The sequence below is a fragment of the Zea mays genome, chromosome 4, assembly GCF_902167145.1.
Source record: "Zea mays cultivar B73 chromosome 4, Zm-B73-REFERENCE-NAM-5.0, whole genome shotgun sequence".
In the NCBI taxonomy this organism is placed as follows: domain Eukaryota; kingdom Viridiplantae; phylum Streptophyta; class Magnoliopsida; order Poales; family Poaceae; genus Zea; species Zea mays.
The window spans coordinates 76,412,042-76,423,633 of record NC_050099.1 but is presented as its reverse complement, the minus strand read 5'-3'; positions in this window follow the sequence as shown (position 1 = coordinate 76,423,633).

The window sequence follows — 11,592 nt, the reverse complement described above, 5'->3', positions numbered from 1 at the left end:
ACACAGAACATCAACACCAAAATGCCAAGGAGAATAATCATAAAACATCTCAAAAGGAGAATAAGTCAAAGCTGAATGCCAACTGGTATTATACCAAAACTCGACCAAGTGAATCCACTTACTCCACTTGTGGGGACAGGCATGGACAAAACATCTCAAAAACGTTTCCAAACATTGATTAACCCGCTCAGTCTGACCATCCGACTTAGGGTTATACGCGGAACTCATGTGCAAAGAAACCCCAGCCATAGATAACAAAGTTTTCCACAATGCACTAGTGAACACACAATCTCTGTCAGACACCAGAGCAGATGGCAAACCATGTAGCTTGTATACATTTTGCATAAAAACTTTAGCAACAATGGCAGCTGTGAAAGGATGCTTCAAAAGAAGGAAATGAGCAAACTTAGAAAACTTATCAACCACTGCCAAGATGCAATTGAAACTGCCTGACATCGGTAACCCTTCAACGAAATCCAGAGTCACAGTCTGCCATGCTCGGTCAAGAATAGGAAGTGGTTGGAGTAATCCTGGGTACTTCACTCGCTCTGGTTTTGCTTGTTGGCAAACCATGCAAGAAGCCACAAACTCTTGGATACATTTCTTCATAGCAGGCCAAGCAAACAACTTCTTAATGCGTTGGTATGTCACAGGGATACCTGAATGGCCTTCCACAGGAGAAGCATGGAGAGATGACATAATGGACTGTTGGACTGTAGCATTATTACCAATCTAGACTCGACCCTTAAATCGCAAGAGACCATCTTTGTCGGCGTTTCGACCCCGGGGGGTCCCTGGACCGATGAGTAAAATTGTCGTTGCGTGCCCCAGCCCAGATGAGTTGGTGCGAGATGGAACACAAGGTGGGGAAAAACCGCGGCTCGTGTTATCCTGCGCCAGAGTGGGTGCGCTTGCAGTAGGGGTTACAAGCGTTCGCGAGGGAGAGAGAGAGAGTGTGAGCCGGTTCGTCAGCCCGTCCTCCCGCGTGACCACCCTCCTGTATGAGGGCCCTGGACCTTCCTTTTATAGATGCAAGGAGAGGGTCCAGGTGTACAATGGGGGTGTAGCTATATGCTAACGTGTCCGGCAGAGAGGAGCCAGAGCCCTATGTACATGCCAACGTGGCTGACGGAGAGGTGCTAGAGCCCTATGCACGCGGTGTCGTGGTCGTAGGAGGAGCGCTTGAGCCCTGTAGAAGCACAGCTGTCGGGGCTGTCGGGACCTTGCTGACGTCTCCTTGCTTCCGTAGGGGGCTTGAGAACCGCCGTCGTCATGGACGCACGCGGGGTGCCATCATTACCTGTTTACCGGGGCGATCCAGATGGGACGCTGGTCTTGTTCCCCGTAGCCTGAGCTAGCTAGGGGTAGGGCAATGATGTACCCCCTGTGGCGTGGTCAGTCCGAGCCCAAGGTCGGGCGAGGTGGAGACTCCCCCTGAGGCCGAGGCCGGGGTCGGGCGAGGACGCGATTCCTTCCGAGGTCGAGGTTGAGGCCGAGCCCTGGGGTCGGACGAGGCGGAGACCACCTTCCGAGGCCGAGGTTGAGGCCGAGCCCTGGGGTCGGGCGAGGCGGAGACCACCTTTCGAGGCCGAGGCGGGGGCCGAGCCCTGGGGTCGGGCGAGGCGGAGACCTCCTTCTGAGGCCGAGGCCCAAGGTCGGGCGAGGCGGAGTTTCCTGTTGCGCCTGAGGCTGGACTTGGCTGTTGTCAGCCTCACCCTAGCGGGTGGCACAGCAGTCGGAGTGGGGCAGGCGGTGCTATTTTCCTGTCAGGTTGGTCAGTGGAAGGGCGAAGTGACTGCGGTCACTTTGGCCCTGTTGACTGAGGAACGCGCGTCAGTATAAGGTGTCAGGTGATCCTTGCATTGAATGCTCCTGCGATACGGTCGGTTGGCGAGGCGATCTGGCCAAGGTTGCTTCACTGCGAAGCCTGCCCGAGCTGGGCCTCGGGCGAGTCGAGGGTGCGCCCGTTGCTTGAGGAGGCCCTCGGGCGAGGCGTGAATTCATCTAGGAGTATTGTTCCTGCCCGAGGCTGGGCTCGGGCGAGGCAAGATCGTGTCCCTTGAGTGGACGGAGCCATGACCTGAATTGCGCCCATCAGTCTCTGCAGCTTGTGCTGATGGTGATTACCAGCCGAGTTTAGGAGTGTTGGGGGTACCCCTAATTATGGTACCCGATAGTAGCCCCCGAGCCTCAAAGGGAGTGTTGATACTCGCTTGGAGGCTTTGTCGCACTTTTTTGCAAGGGGACCGGCCTTTCTCGGTTACATTTTGTTCCGGTGGGTGCGCGCGAGCGCACCCGCCGGATGTAGCCCCTGAGGCCTCGAAGGAGTGGTTTGACTCCTCTGAGGTCTTAATGCCTTTCGCGATGCCTTGGTCGGTCTGGTTGTTCCCTCATGCGATCTGATGGTAGCCCGGGTGCAAGGTCGGGTTCCGAGTTTTCAGGCTGGTCTATTGACGCTGTCAACGGTTTGGCCGTAGCCAGGTTTGCGAGAGCAGCCCCTGAGCCTCTGCACGGAGCGAGAGGACGATCAAGGACTAACTCGACTTTTATCATACGCCCCTTCATCGCCTTTCCGCAAGGAGGGGGGAAAGCGCCATGTTGCCCTCGGAGGGCGCCGAACATGGTGTCTCCAGTGAGTTGCTAACGGGTGATCCGAGTGGGCGCCCGTGCCCCGTTCGATAAGGGTCGGCTAGTGGCCCAGAGGCGCGCTCCAAAAGTACCTGCAGGTGATTTGCCGGACCGGTCCCGTTCGATAGGGTCCGAGGGCTCGATGCCTCCCTCTGGTGAGATTCCGTTACAAAATCGCTCCTGCTGGTCTCGGAAATGTCCTAGGGTACCTCGGGAGCGTAGCCCGAGCCTCGGCCATTTATCAGACGTACCCACAGTCATCCCTCGCTCTGCGTGCTCTGGGGCGGCTGTCGAACCCTTCGAGGGGCCAGCCTTCGAACCCCTGATCAGTAGTGGGCGCGGAGCCCGAGTGCTCTGAGGCGGCTGTCGAACCCTTTCGAGGGGCCAGCCTTCGAACCTCTGATCAGTAATGAGCCTGAAGCCCTAGTGCTCTAGGGCGGCTGTCAAACCCTTCCGAGGGGCTAGCCTTCGAACCCCTGATCAGTAGGAGGGCTCGGGGCCCGCTTCCTTCACGGAGAAGGATCCCTTTTTGGAGTATCCCCTTTACCGGTCCCTGTAGCAAGAGAGAGAAAGGGGAGAAGGAAAAGAATATGAATTTAAACGGTGTGGCGCACCTTTTTTTGACGCGGTCATCATGGCGGAGGCGAAACATCGCCCGCTTCGCCTGCCAAAGGCGTCGCTTCCCCTGCCGAGGAGTTAATGCGACGGGACGGGCGATTCGCGGGGCGGCCGTTGCGCGTGCGCGAGTCGTTCGAGGAACGAGCGTTTCGCCTTCGAGTTTGAATTTTTGTGGCGGGTTCGGGCGAAGTGTTGAACGGATCTCGCCCGGGCCTTTATATACTTAGAAGAGGGGCCGGCAGTGGTTCTTTACTCTGCTACTCGCCTTCTACTTTGGTTTCCGCAACCTAAGAGAATAGCCAGAGAAAAGAAAACCACGCACCTTGTTCCCTCCGCCTCCGCCCCCTTCGTTCGGTGATGGCCGACAGGGTGACCGTCGTTTCGCCGCGCGATCCGTGGCCTCTCTCCACCGTCACGGTGGATGATCTGGAGGCCCTTGTCACCGATGGTTTGCTCTGTCCCCTCTCTGGTGACCCGCAGCCGGAGTGGGTGGTCCCTGCGAGCGAGGCCGTCCCGACTCCGCCACCGGGGTATGTGGTTAGTTTCGTCTCCTTCCACGAGCGGGGGCTCGGAGTGCCAGTGAGCCATTTCATGCGGGCGCTCCTGCACTATTACGGGGTGGAGCTGCACAACTTCAACCCCAACTCCATTGTGCAAGCGGCCATCTTCGCGGTGGTTTGCGAGGGTTTTCTGGGGGTTGACCCCCACTGGGATCTGTGGACCCATCTCTTCTCCGCGGAGCTTTTTGCTTTGACGATGGGGGAAAAGAAGGTCCGCATGGCGGTGCGGGCCGGTGGCTGCACCCTCTAGTTGAGGCAGGCGCGCGCGCAGCAGTACATCCCCGCCATCCTTGTGTCTTCGAACAAGGGGTGGCAGCGCCGGTGGTTTTACCTCCGGAACGACGACGGAAGGCTCCCGTCGTTTTCTCAACGAGTGGTGACCGCCGCCGGCAGCAACTGGCATTGGGGGCCACGCGCGAGAAACAAGAGAATCTCCAGCCTCTTCTGGAGGCCTTGCAGAGTTTGCGAGATGGGGGCTCACCGCTGCGGGGGTGGTCGCCGCTATCCATCGCTGGAGGGTGCTCCCTTTGGCAGAGCGGCGGGTGCCGCTCTCGGAGATGAAGCCGGGGGTCTATTTGGAGGGCTCGCAGATGTCCTCGGCTCCCCTTTCCACCGACGACCTCCGCAGGCGGATAGCGGGCATGGTAGGGAGGCTAGATGTCGGTGCCCTTACCCAGCCCGTGATGTGTCCCGAGTGTGGGTACGTGTCCCTGGTGAGTGTCTGCTCCTTCTTCTACCTTGTGCCGGGTCGCCTTTGATTCTCACCGTCGGGATTTCCGTTCGTCTCCAGGAGTTGGGGTTTTTCAAGCCCTCCCTGCCACCGGTCCCGGAGGACGCGGTGGAACGAGCCGCGCGGAGGGTCGCCGCGGAGAAGAAGAAGGAGAAGAAGGACGCGAAGAAGGCCCGGGCGTGCGAGCGGATGCGGGCTCGGCACGCCTTGGAGAGGCGCCGTCGGAGGCAGGAGAGGGACGGGCTCCCAAGGGAGCCCTCGTCGGAGACGCCTAACGATGATGATGATGATGACGATGATGACGAGGATGATGACATGGCGGCCTGCCTCGGCCTTAGCCCGGATCTGAGGCTGGGCCAGGGGTCGTCGAGCCAGCCTCCAAGTGGGCTGGAGTCGTCGGCATCTAGGGCCGGGCCATCTAGGTCTCGGTCCGAGGAGCGGGGGTAGGCCGAGGGGGTACTTGACCCCTTGGCCGAGGTAGTTGAGGTGACCCCGGGGAGTCAGGCCGGCCCGCTTGTCCCCCAAGAGCAGTCGCCCGTGCCGGCCGTACAGGAGGCTGATTCGGGGGCCGTCGCGACCGCGCCTGGGCAGACCATCCCTTCGGCGCCCCAGGCGCTCGAGGCGAGAACGGTGTCGAAGCCGGAAGCGGGGCAAACCTCGGCAGCGCCTGTGGGGGCCGAGGCCCGAGGGGCCTCTCCGCAGGCACGATTGGCCTTGGTCCGGAGCGGGTAAGTATCTGAGGACACCCCTGTTTTAGCTCCTCCTTCGTGTGTCCTGATCTTGCTTTATCTTTCCCTCTCAGCAAACGAAGGCAAGGTTCGGCCGGTCTGGCTCCCCGGAAGGCCCTTAAGACGGCGCTGGCTTCTGCAGCCAGTGCCACACCGTGCCACGCCGGTTGGTTGGCCTCCACACAAGATGACCTCAAGCGGGGGGCCCAGGCGGCACGAGTTGCCATGGGGCATGCTCCCCAGGCTGACCCCTCCATCGGGGCGGCCATCGTGCCGAGGGAGGCTGCTGGCGTGGTCGCGGCCTTGAGCCCACCTGACGTGTTGCCGGCGTCGGCACCAGCTCCTGCCGAGGTCGTTGTTGTTTTGCCTGTGGAGCCACCCGTCGCCGTCGATGCTGAGATGGCTGAGGTGCCGCTGCTCGAGGTCGGTGATTGGAAGCCTGCCTCCTTAGCCGAGGGGGTGTCTGATGCGTCGACTGCAGGGGGTCTCGACGCCTTAGAGGAGGGGGCGCAGAACCGCGGCCCGTCTTGGGGAGCGATGACCTCATCCCCGCACGGCGCGATCCCAATGAGTGGCGTGGGTAGGCGCTCCGGTTCTGGACCCGCGGTGCCTCGAAACCCCTCTTCGTCCTTGACGATGAGCGGGAGGAGCAGTCTCGGGATGAGCTCCGTGAGTATGCCGAGGCAGCGATGGGGTCGCTTCGGTCGACCATGGAGATCCTTTCCAGGTATGTTCCCAGGGTCCTCCAGGTAAGGATTTCAGGCATACCTCTCGCGTGACCAGGGCATTCTTTGTGACACCCTGCTTCCCTTCCTCAGGATCTGACAGATCTGAGCACCGCCAAGTTGTTGTTCATCCGCCGCGAGACCGACGTCTGGGGTTCGCTACAGTCCCTGAGGGCTGCACTTACCGAGGCTACCGAACGCCTCGCCCAACGAAGCACTGAGGCGGCGGACCTTCGGTTGCTCTGTGATTAGCTAAAGGCGGAGGCAGCGGCGGCACTGGCGGAGGCGCATCAGCGGTAGCTGGAGCTTGGCCAGGTCATCGGCGAGCGGGACCAATCTCGGAACTAGGTTGCCAAGGCTGTAGGCCGGGCTGAGGCCCTTGGGGGCCAGCTAGCCGAGGTGTCTGCTCGGGCCGGAGCCCTTGCGGAGGACCTAGCCGTGGCCGTCGGGTCAGTCCAGTCTGCCCAAGCCACAGCCTCGGAGCAGCGTGCCCGGGCTAAAGGTATGTTTTGGCCGCTTTATGACTTCGATTCAGCTTCATTCTTCAACTCGTGTCTGAAGAATTCTGTTTGGCTGTTTGCAGAGTTCGAGTCAGCTCTCAACGAGTCCGCCAAGGCACTTGCCCAGGCGATTGAGCAGAAGGAGGCCGACCGCGTGGCCATGTCTGAAGCTATCTCGGCCTTCTGCCAGGTCTTTGGTCTTGACGACGTCCCCTCGAGAAGCTCCCCCCAGAGTCGCCTGTGGTCCCTGGGTGGCCATGTGCGCAGCAGACTCCGCGAGGCGCTGCATCACGGCGTTAGGCGGGCCTTCGTCGTGCTCGCTTCCCACTACGACATGGACCTGGAGCGGGTCAGCGAGGGGTACTGTCTGTAACACCCCTGGTGTTACTATAACTAAAACTTGAGCATGACATCATAGCATTGGCATTGCATATGTTTGACACACCTAGAGTGCATTCACTAGGCAAAAATTTCAAACAAGTTGTATTGTTTTAATGTTTTTGCAAATAGAACCCTGGTTAAAGAACTTAACCCTAAATAGTGGTTAAAGGGGTAAAACTTAACCCAAGTTAAGGAAACCTAAAGACTTTAGGGTAAAAGTCATAAAATGACCCCAAAAATAAACTTGAATCACCTTTATACCCCTGGGATACCAGAAACCCTAATTGGAACCCTGGAAAACCCTGAAACCAAACCCTAGGGGCTTATGTGCAAAATTAGCCCACTTTTGGGTTAAAGTGCAAAAACCAAGCTAAATAAGTATTTTAAGTCATTTGGTTCACAAATATGTGGACTTGAAAGCCAAACCCTAAGTTTTGGACTTAAATGCAAAATGGACCTCATTTGAGTTCTATACTAAGTCTGAAATTCAGTGTTGAATGCTCCACTTTGGGGCTTTGTAACTTTCAAAGCATAGGATTTTTTCCCTAGGTCACCGCACCAAATTTGTAAACCAATCATAGGAGAACAACTTTGTTTAAGGATTCAAGCCATGATCCTATGAGAATATTGGAGATAATTAAACCTGAAGATTGGCTGTCAGGCTGATTCAGTCAGAAGTTCAGAAGTTCAGTGCAACAGAGCTAACTTTGGACTTGAATTAAACCCTGATCCAGTGCTCAAATAGGTTTAATCCCTATAGTCGATTTGTAGCTGGTACATAGAACTACAACTTGGATGCAGAGACTTAGACTTGTTGCAACATGAAATTGGAAGGAAAACCCCCTGCAAATCGCTCTGTCAGACTGTCTGAACAAGCTCCTCGATGGTACAGTGCACTGATAAGGACGCCAGCTTGGACAGCTCGACGCCGGTAACCTCTCCGCCGTGATTCACGTCGCCGGCGTCACGATTTGCGCTCGGGTAAGTGGATAACTTCGCGGCGTCAAAAGATAGTCGTCACCGCCGAGCTGGAAGCCACCCCGATCGGCCACGGCACCCCTCCCCTTTGCTCACCGCCGTAGATAAAGCCGCTCGCCGCCGTCGTGCCATCTTTGTGCCCGCCGCGTGTCCGAGCCTTTCCACGGCACCGCCGTAATTCCCTACTGCCGTCCCATCATCGCCGATGAGCCCGCCACGGCTAGGGACACGTAACCGCGCGCGCCAGGCTTCTTCCCCGTCTCCGGCCGCCAACACATCGCGGTCAAATTGAGAGCCACCGCCCCCGGAGTCTATAAATCCAGTGCACCGTTAGCTTCGTTATGTATTCGAGCATCTAGCGCACCCTTCTGCACCTCAAATCCTCCACCAGAAAGCTTCAATTTGAGATTTCCCCCAAAACGCTCAGGAACACCGCACAACTTGACCTCGCCGTGGTCAGCCCGATTCAGGTCCAATCTCACCCTCGGTTTCCTTGTTTCAACATCCTTGCTTGCTCTTGATGCTCACCGACCCGTTAAATCGAACTAGACCACTCCCAATCCGCGGGAACGTGTACTCCCGTGCTCGGTTTCCGCCGTGCACGTGGACCGGTCGTTCTCGGGGTGTTCGGGTCAAATTAGTGTGCGTTCTAAGGCCGTTGTAGGTCAGTGAAGCCTCATAGATAGTTAGCTTGAGCAATCTTTGTCGGCCATGGCCGGTACAGACCTTGTCCGTGATGAACGAACAACGCGCCGTGGTCAGGGGCATTCGCGGGGAAGAGATAGAAACTGGAGGGCCTTTCTGTGTAGTGTCAGCGACTCCTGAAAATAGTGTTTATGCTCATTTCAGATTAGCCAGAACACCGAGGACCTTTCTGCAAAGTCACCAGAGCGCGCGGGCGCGGGCGCCCTTTTTCCTCTGGTGTTGGGCCGTTTGAGTTAGAATTGGCCCAATACTGTTACAATTTTTCCTTTTTCTTTTTCAGTGGAGCTTTAAAAATATGTAGAAAATTACAGAAAAATCCTAAAAATATGAGACCAATTTTCCTAGGCTCCTTATTTTCCCTAGAATTTAGTAAAAATAGTTTTGTGATTTTTAGTTGAAGTAAGAAATTTTAGGGTATTTGAAATAGTTAAAAGTATTGGTTATAGATTTTTAGAAAATAATTGATAAGTCCAAAAATGCCCAAACTTTTTATGGAAACTTAAAACAATATTTAGAAGCCTTGGGTAAAGTTTGAATTGATTTGAACCTTGTTTGATCACCAAAACCCAAAACACCCCCCTGCCCTATGAACTCCTTTACCGACTCCGGAAACCCTAAGTTCCCGGAACTCCGTGAAGGAAAGTTGTATTCAAGACATAAATAATAAGTTTATGCTATCTTTGCATCCTCATGAGCATCCCATGGCATCCATTCTTATACCTATGTATGGTTATGTTTAGAACGTGAAGAAGAGGTAGAAGTCACCGAAGACAGGACACCACCACCTTCGGAATCCCAGGCCGGGAATAGTTTCTACTTCGATATCTGTGGATCCGAACCCGAATCACCTGTAAACGAAGGCAAGCCCCGGTGCATTTGCCACCTTCCTTGCTGTTTTAAAATCTTTCTCACTTGATTGCTGCATTAGGTGATAGGAGTTGCTTGATAAAACCATTCCTGCATTACCTTCCTTGAATTTGATTACCTTTCTTGATCACCTATTTTACAAAAGCTTTTTGATGCTTAGCTTTGCTTTAGAAAAACAAAAGGTTTTGTTTTTACAAAATATGATGTGGCAAAAGTGGGTGGGATGTTTTTCGAAAATAAAACTTGATGATGGATCTATCAAAGGCCTTGATAGGTTCAACATCGGAAAAGATGTACCTCTGCCAGGTACCAAACTTTGGGTTTGAAATAATTAAGTTGAGACCGGGCGGGTGACTTGCACGAGAAGAGAGTCTCGGTGTAGTGTCTCCGTTTGAGTCGATTAAGGACCTTGTCGATGTAGGCTTGATGATCGATGACCCTTTAACTGGTCACATGCCTCGTCATGGGTAAGCCTTGCCTCGGGCAGACTAAGGCCGGAATAAGATAACACGAAATGGGTGTGGAGCGGTGGCGAGAGTAGCGTGTACCCTCCGTGGCAAGAGGCTGGACGGTGGTGTATCTGTGCTCTCGGTTTGCATGAACCTGATCCGGTCTTAAGAACCCCGGTGGCGGGTTGACATATGCAAGGGTTAAGTGCTACATATGTCGTGTGATTGGAGATCCTCAGCTGAGTATAATCGATTCGGATCGCCGTACCTTCGCGGTTATGAAGACTTGGTCACTGCCCTACACGTAGCATTCCACTAAAGACGATGGGCTTTTGTTAAGAAATTGGCTAGTGCAGGACCAGTGATTGAACTAGGGTAGAAAGAACTCTAGTGCAGGTAATTTTACTTAACTTGACAAGTAAAATTGGATTTTTAAGGATCCACTTTAGTAAGCATTTCTACAAAAACAGAGTCATTGATGATTGAAAAGCCTTACCTTGACTCCCATATAACCAGCATACCCTTGAGAGTCTTTTCTTTAGTCGGGTAAGACTTGCTGAGTAATTCCATACTCAGGGTTTATCCCTTCGTTGTTTTTAGGTGAGGAAGTGGCAGACTTTTGCTGCTTCTGTGCCAAGGTGGTTCCCAAAGAAGAAAAACAAGACTGAAGTGCGGGAGGACTCGGTCCTCCACTTAGAATCTTTTGCTTATAACTTATCGGGAGGAGTTTGTGCCTCCCTTGGTTTGTATAATATTACTACTCTGCACTCACTTTTAGTCTGGTCTGTAATAAAATAACTCAAGCTTGCTTTTGAAATAAATGTAAGTTATGTAATTCGCTTCCGCATTTCTTTATCTCCGATGTTCTGTAATGTCTGCAAGACGGGTGAGACGTTCCTGGTAAGGTAAGGAAAGATACCGAACTTGTCAAGTAGTTCAGGGGCACCTACAGGGTTGTCTGAGGTCCGTTGGACAAGGACAACTGTAGGTGGGCCTAATTACTTGGGAGGTTCCGTCACAGCTGGTATCGGAGCGTAGCCCTTCTTTGCAAATATTATGAGGCATCTTCAAAAGAATTTTCAAAAGTCTTACCTAAGAACTCTTTTCTCTTCTTACCTAAGTATTCTGAAGAGTCTATCTTAAAGACCAGATTGGAAGAGTGCAATGTATAGAAGGTTGAATCGACTAAGGTTGATTCTGTAATTATACATGCATCATGCTAAGAATCATACTAATAACATTTTCCCCCTTAAAAAGATGTTGCCACGCACCAGGCTAACGGCACGCAAGTCTACGGGACCAATTGGGGTGCCTCGGCATCAACTGGCTCCCCGACATGAAAGCAGCAGCAGTGGAAGTAACGACCCCATCGGAGATCTTGAAGCCCATGTGAGTCGACTTCAAACAGCGCTGCAACATAGGACCGATGCTTGGGTCGCCGACGGAGATAGAATCAATGAACTGAGAAGGGACATCCGACATCTGCAGGATCAGCTCGTTGATCGAGACTTAGCACTTGACTGGGCCGTACAGTCTCGTTTGCTAATGTGTGCTAAGGAAGCAAGGGCTCAGGCCCGAATTAAAGAACTTAGCTCGACTGTCGATGACCTGCAGGTTTACTGCAATACGTTGCATGAGGAAGTCCATATACTATACTCACAATTACACCCTAGTGTGCCTGCACACCCTACTGAGGCGGAAGCCGGACCATCTCACGTTGTGG